The 6,891-nt window shown below is 40.0% G+C and overlaps 1 non-coding gene across 1 annotated transcript; it reads left to right on the top strand.

Annotated features, from left to right (window-relative positions):
• The first annotated feature begins 4,879 nt into the window (after nucleotides 1–4,879).
• Nucleotides 4,880–4,986, top strand: LOC141709253 (small nucleolar RNA R71). Its single transcript, XR_012569840.1, has one exon. It is a non-coding gene; the product is annotated as a small nucleolar RNA R71 (small nucleolar RNA).
• The last annotated feature ends 1,905 nt before the right edge of the window (nucleotides 4,987–6,891 follow it).

Here is a 6,891-nt window from a genome sequence, read left to right as displayed (position 1 = left end):
GGCTTCTGTAGTCAAACCTGTATTTTTCCAATATTTGATTTTTTGTAATTTTCTCTTTTTTTCTTGCTTCCTCTACTTAATAATGTACAACAAACTTGGGTTGCCTCCCAATAAGCGTTTTTTTTACGTCGCTAGCTCGACGTAGAATCTTAAGATCAAGTGGACAATAAAACGGCACTAACCACCTCGCGGGTTGCCGTGTCACCATAATAATGCTTCAACCGTTGACCATTTACCTTGAATGCTTGGCCCGGATCATTCTCAAAAATTTCCACCGCTCCATGTGGAAACACAGTTTTGATTATGAAGGGCCCTGACCATCTTGACTTCAAGTTTCCAGGAAAAAGACGGAGACAAGAGTTGAATAAAAGAACTTGTTTCCCTGGCACAAATTTCTTGAGCACTAGACCCCGGTCGTGCCACCTCTTGACTTTCTCCTTATACATCTTGTTGTTTTCATAAGCTTGAAGTCAAAACTCGTCAAGTTCATTTAATTGAAGCATCCTCTTCTTTCTAGTTGTATCCAAGTCCAGATTTAATTTTTTTCAAAGCCCAATATGCTTTATGCTCGAGCTCCACAGGCAAATGACACCCCTTACCATACACCGACTGAAACAGCGACATTCCCAATGGAGTCTTATATGCTATTCTATACGTCCAAACAGCTTCATCAAGCTTTAAAGACCAATCCTTCCTTGATGGACATACCACTTTCTCCAAAATGCGCTTGATCTCTCTGTTAGATACCTTATCTTGACCATTTGTCTGAGGATGATAAGTCGTAGCAATTTGATGATTCGCATTATACCTTTTCATCATAGCAGTGAACTTGTGATTGCAAAAATGCGACCCCTCATCAATGATTATGACTCTTGGAGTTCCAAACCTTGTGAATATTTTCTTGTGAAGAAAATTAAGCACCACTTTCGCATCATTTGTTGGCAACGCCTTAACTTCAACTCATTTCGACACATAATCAACTGCCAACAAGATATACTAATTATTATAAGATGAGACAAATGGCCCCATGAAGTCAATTCCCGAAACATCGAAGACCTCAACCTCGAGAAGCACATTAAGAGGCATCTAATCCTTTTTAGACATATTACCCATACGTTGACATCGATCACATTTCAAAAAAAAACTGATGAGCATCTTTAAACAATGTTGGCCAAAAGAAACCTGCTTGAAGAACACGAGATACTGTCTTTTCTCCACCACAATGTCCTCCATAAGCCGTTAAATGGCAATCTCGCAAGATCCCCCGTTTCGCTGTAAGGAATACATCTCCTGATGATTTGGTTAGCTCCTTGGCGAAAAAGAAATGGGTCATCCCACATATACCACTTCACCTCATGAAGAAACTTCTTCCTTTGAGCATAAGATAAGTCAGGGGGCATGATATTACTCACAAAATAGTTCATTGTTTGTGCAAACCACGGTTCTTCTTCTTGCACTCCAAACAGCTGCTCATCGGGAAAAGACTCATTTATCAATATCTTATCCAATAAAGTAGCATTAGGATTCTCTAAATGCGAGAGATTATCAGCAACTTGATTTTCAGTTCCTTTTCTGTCCTTGATCTCTAGTTCAAATTCTTGGAGCAAAAGAACCCATTGAATCAATCTAGGCGCGGGCGCACTGCATTTTTGGAACCCCGGCACGGGCGCGCGCTATCACAGCACGGGCGCGCCTTCCTTTTGGGAAAAATTCAGATTTCATCTTAAAACTTGCTGCTTCGAGCCGGCTTTCCACGAGCTTTTATTCCCACACCACTGGACACCAAATTATCACCAAAATAATGCTAATTCACCTGATTACCTGAACAATGCTAAAACACATTAAAACACATAACAAATTGAGTACAAATACACCAATTCAAAGCTTATTAGAGCATAATAAAGTGTCATAAATGCCACTCAACAGGAGTCCCAAATCTTGTGAATATCTGCTTGTGAAGAAAATTAAGCACTACCTTAGCATCATTCGTCGGCAAAGCCTTGACTTCCACCCATTTCAAGACATAATCGACTGCCAACAAGATATACTGATTATTGCAAGATGAGACAAACGGCCCCATGAAGTCAATTCCCCAAACATCGAAGACCTCAACCTCGAGAAGCACATTAAGAGGCATCTCATTCTTCTTTGACATATTACCAACACGCTGGCATCGATCACACTTCAAAATGAACTGATGCGCATCCTTGAACAATGTAGGCCAGAAGAATCCTGCTTGAAGGATATAAGTTGCTGTCTTTTCTCCACCATAGTGGCCTCCATAAACAGTCGAATGACAGTCGTGCAAGATACCCTCCGTCTCGCTGTACGAAATACATCTCCTGATGATTTGGTCAGCTCCTTGCCGAAATAAAAATGGTTCATCCCACATGTACCACTTCACCTCATGCAGAAACTTCTTCCTTTGAGCAGAAGACAAGTCTGGAGGAATAATGTTGCTCACAAGATAGTTCACAATGTCTGCGAACCACGGTTCTTCTTCTTGCACCCCAAACAACTACTCGTTAGAAAAAGACTCATTTATCAATATCTTATCCTGTGAAGTCACACTTGGATCTTCTAAACGAGAGAGATAATTAATAACTTGATTCTCAGTACCTTTTATATCCTTGATCTCCAACTCAAACTCCTGAAGTAAAAGAACCCATTAATCAGTCTAGGCTTCAAGTCCTTCTTCGAGACGAGATAGCGAATCGCAGCATGATCAGTGAAAACCGTCACCTTCATCCCAAGCAAATAAGATTGAAACTTCTCAAAACCGTAGACAATGGCTAAGAGTTCCTTTTCAGTAGTAGTATAGTTCAGTTGAGCACCATTGAGGATCTTACTAGCATAGTAGACCACATGAAATATATTGTTCTTCCTTTGCCCAAGAACTGCTCCAACTGCGTAGTTACTTGCATCACACATCATTTCAAAAGGCTCATCCCAATCAGGTGTAGTTATGACAGGTGTCATGATCAAACTCTTCTTTAACCTCTCAAAAGCAGCTAGACACTCATCATCAATCTTGAAAGGAACATCTTTCTCTAGAAGATTGCACAACGGTTTAGAGATCTTAGAGAAGTCCTTGATGAAACGCCGATAAAAATCTGTATGCCCAAGAAAACTGCGGATTCCCTTAACAAAAATTGGTAGAGGAAGGTTTTCAATAATCCCCAACTTGGCTTTTTCCACCTGAAGACCTTTACTAGAGACCTTGTGCCCAAGAATGATGCCCTGCTATACCATAAAATGATATTTCTCCCAGTTGAGAACTAGATTGGTCTCAACACACCTTTTAAGAACTACACCAAGATTTTGCAAGCACTCATCAAAAGAATCCCCGAACACAGAGAAATCATCTGTGAACACCTTCACATTCTGACCAATCATGTCAGAGAAAATGGCCATCATGCATGCATCTCTGAAATGTGGCAAGTGCACCGCACAACCCAAAAGAAACTCTTCTGAAGGCAAAAGTACCAAACGGACAGGTGAAGGTAGTTTTTTCCTGATCTTCTAGAGCAATGCAAATCTGATTATAGCCCCAATAGCCATCCAGAAGACAATAGTATTCATGCCCAGCCAACCTATCAAGCATCTGATCAATAAATGGAAGAGGGAAGTGATCCTTCCTCGTGGCCTTGTTTAGCTTCCTATAATCCATGCAAACTCTCCGACCCGTGACTGTTCGAGTAGGAATGAGCTCATTTTTTTTATTAGTAACCACGGTGATGCCTCCTTCTTCGACACACACTGAACTGGGCTCACCCAAGAACTGTCAGAAATAGGATAGATGATCCATGCATCTAGCCACTTGAGAATTTCCTTTTTCACAACCTCTTTCATGATCAGATTTAGCCTTCTATATTTCTCAATAGTCGGCTTGCTTCCTTCCTCTAGCAGAATTTTATGCATACAATAAGAAGGGTTGATCCCCTTGATATCTGCTATGGTCAATCCAATTGCCGATTTGAACTCTCTCAGAATTCTCAAGAGCTTTTCCTCATCACGACCTGAAAGGTCAGATGCAATAATAACAGGCAAAGTAGATGCATCACCTAAAAACGCATACCTCAAGTGTTCAGGCAAGGGTTTAAGCTTAAGTGTAGGAGGTTCCTCAATAGATGGCTTGAGACGCTTTGGAGATTCAGCTCCTCCAACCCAAGAGATTCAAAAGGCACTAGGGAGTGTATCAGGATGACGATTTAGCAAGGCATTGGCAATTTGCCCAATTTGATTCTCCAAGGTCTTGATAGAAACCGCTTGGCTCTTGCCCATGAGCCTTACCTCCTCCAATTCAGATTTTTCATTAGACTGTTGCAGCTGGATTTGTTGTCTTGGTGCATATTGTGGTTGCTGAAAACCAGGAGGGTTGTATTGCTTTGCTGCATACTACTGATAAGTTTGTTGAACCGCATTCTGAGTATTGCTCCAGCTGAAGTTAGGATGATTGCGGTTGTGGGGATGATAGGTGGCTGGAACAGGCTGTTGTGACCTCTGAAAGTTGCTCATGAACTGAGCTGATTCACTAGAAATAGCATACTGCTCCATCCCATGGGCACCAACACAAAGCTCACAGACACTAGTGATCTGATTAACTCCATAATTAGCCAAAGAATCGACCTTCATCATCAAATCCTGAAGCTGAGTAGCTATAGAAGTAGTTTTATCCACTTCCAGAATTCCCACTACCTTGCCTTGAGGCATTCTCTAAGTTGTGTTCTGGTATTCATTAGCAGCCATCAATTCAATCAATTCATAAGCTTCATTATAGCTTTTAGCCCATAAGGCTCCACCTGATGTTGCATCAAGCATGGGTCTAGAAATTGCACCCAACCCATTATAAAAACAGTTAATGATCATCCACTCAGGCATCCCATGATGAGGACACTTCCTAAGCATCTCCTTGTAGCGATCCCAAGCCTCACACAAAAGTTCTCCCGATTGCTGGGCAAATTGAGTGAGTGCATTTCCGATTGCAACTGTCTTGTCCATAGGGAAGAATTTAGTTAGAAACTTTTGAGCAAGATCCTTCCATTTGGTGATAAAACCTGGTGGTAGAGAATGCAACCAATACTTAGCTTTATCCCTCAGAGAGAATGGGAAAAGCCTCAACTTAATAGCATCTTCAAAAACTCCATTGAACTTGAAAGTATCGTAGATCTCGATGAAATCTCTGATGTGCATGTTGGGATCTTCTATAGGAGAACCCCCAAACTGAACTGAATTCTGTATCATCTGAATCGTGCTCGACTTGATTTCAAAGGAGTTAGCTGCGATGGGTGGCCTGATAATGCTAGACTAAATATCATTGATCTTTGGCTGAGAATAATCCATCAAAGCCTTCGGATTCACTTCTGGTTCCCCCATTATGATTAGAGCTTCTTCTTCAACTTTTTCCTCAACAAAAACTTCTTCAACTACTTCCTCCACTTTATCCAGTGTTCCCTTTCGAGATCGAGAACGCGTTAGCATAAACGCTTTATAGAGTATCTGAAAAAGCAACAAGCAAACAAGTAAGTAAAATATCCGAGTCAGTGAACTTTAACGTCCACTGATGACAAACACATAAAATAAAAATTAACACCGAGTCCCCGGAAGCGGCGCCAAAAACTTGTTAGGACGAAAACACGCGCTAATATTCACGCAAGTATATGCATTCGCAAGTAATATAGAATTCTTTCTAGTTCGTTCCCACAGAGACTGGTTTAGGTTAATTTTAATTAATGTACTTATGCAACGATGGTATATTTATTATTCAATGCTAAGACGAATAACAAGTTGAGATTGTTTATAACTAAGATATTAACTAACATGCAATTAACTAGGAGAATTAAGATTGAATTATTTATATGAGACAAACATGGGATTCTAACTTCATTACTACTTCATTCAAAGTCATTGTTTTTAACCTTAGCATGAAATGGTGATGACAACTAATCAGATAACACGAAACTAGTAAACACAAACTTTCGTTGTACGAATACCTTACTATCAGACATCCACAAAAGAGATAGAAGCTGAATAGACACCAATTATATTGAGACCCTAAATGTCTATAAAATTTGACAACATAAAGGTTTAATGTACAAGTTATCTATCGTGATTATATAGGGCATGTAAGATGGTTAAAATTACCTACAAATCATACAGAACAAATATATAAACCTATGCTAGCATGGCAATATCTAAACCTCAATATTCACTGTCGCTTCAATAGAGATTAACACGCTATCTTAAAAGTTCACGACGCTCATAAGACGAATAAGCACAGCCAATACTAGGATATCATACAATCACCACACACTAAGATATCGAAACAAATTAACTATTAAAATCAATAAGTAAATTCGTTAGAACCCCACGATAACGATTAGTTCATAACCGAACTCATCATCACCGTGGGTTCTGATGAAAGCATGGTATAATAAACTAAGTCTTTATAAAACTGAATAAATAAACAAAGTACGTTAACAAGAGTAATAAGTTTAAAAAACAAGAAAACAAGCATCAAAGATTACAACTCAATAAAAGAATCACAAGTAAAAATAAGCTTTTCTTCTCCTTCGTTGTATTTGTGCTCCTAGGTCTTCTCGCCGTCTTCTCCTTAGTCTCCGTTATGAAAAATGTATTTAAAAGGTCAGTATATATCAGCCTAAACCATCCAAAATCCCTGAAAATCGATCTTCTATTCAAATCAGAATTCTGGAAAACCGACACGGTACGGCCGCCCTGGAATACGGCGTGGCCGCTCTGAGACTGGCGCGGACGCTCCCAAGTATAGCGCGGCCACGCTGAGCTTCTGGAAAAATTGATTTCTTCTTTATTTCTTGCCTTCTCGTGCTAGTTTCTTAGCTCCATTGACTGAGGCTCCATCCTAACACC

The sequence above is a fragment of the Apium graveolens genome, chromosome 2 (assembly GCF_009905375.1).
Source record: "Apium graveolens cultivar Ventura chromosome 2, ASM990537v1, whole genome shotgun sequence".
Classification (NCBI taxonomy): domain Eukaryota; kingdom Viridiplantae; phylum Streptophyta; class Magnoliopsida; order Apiales; family Apiaceae; genus Apium; species Apium graveolens.
This window is presented reverse-complemented; position numbering and strand designations above follow the sequence as displayed.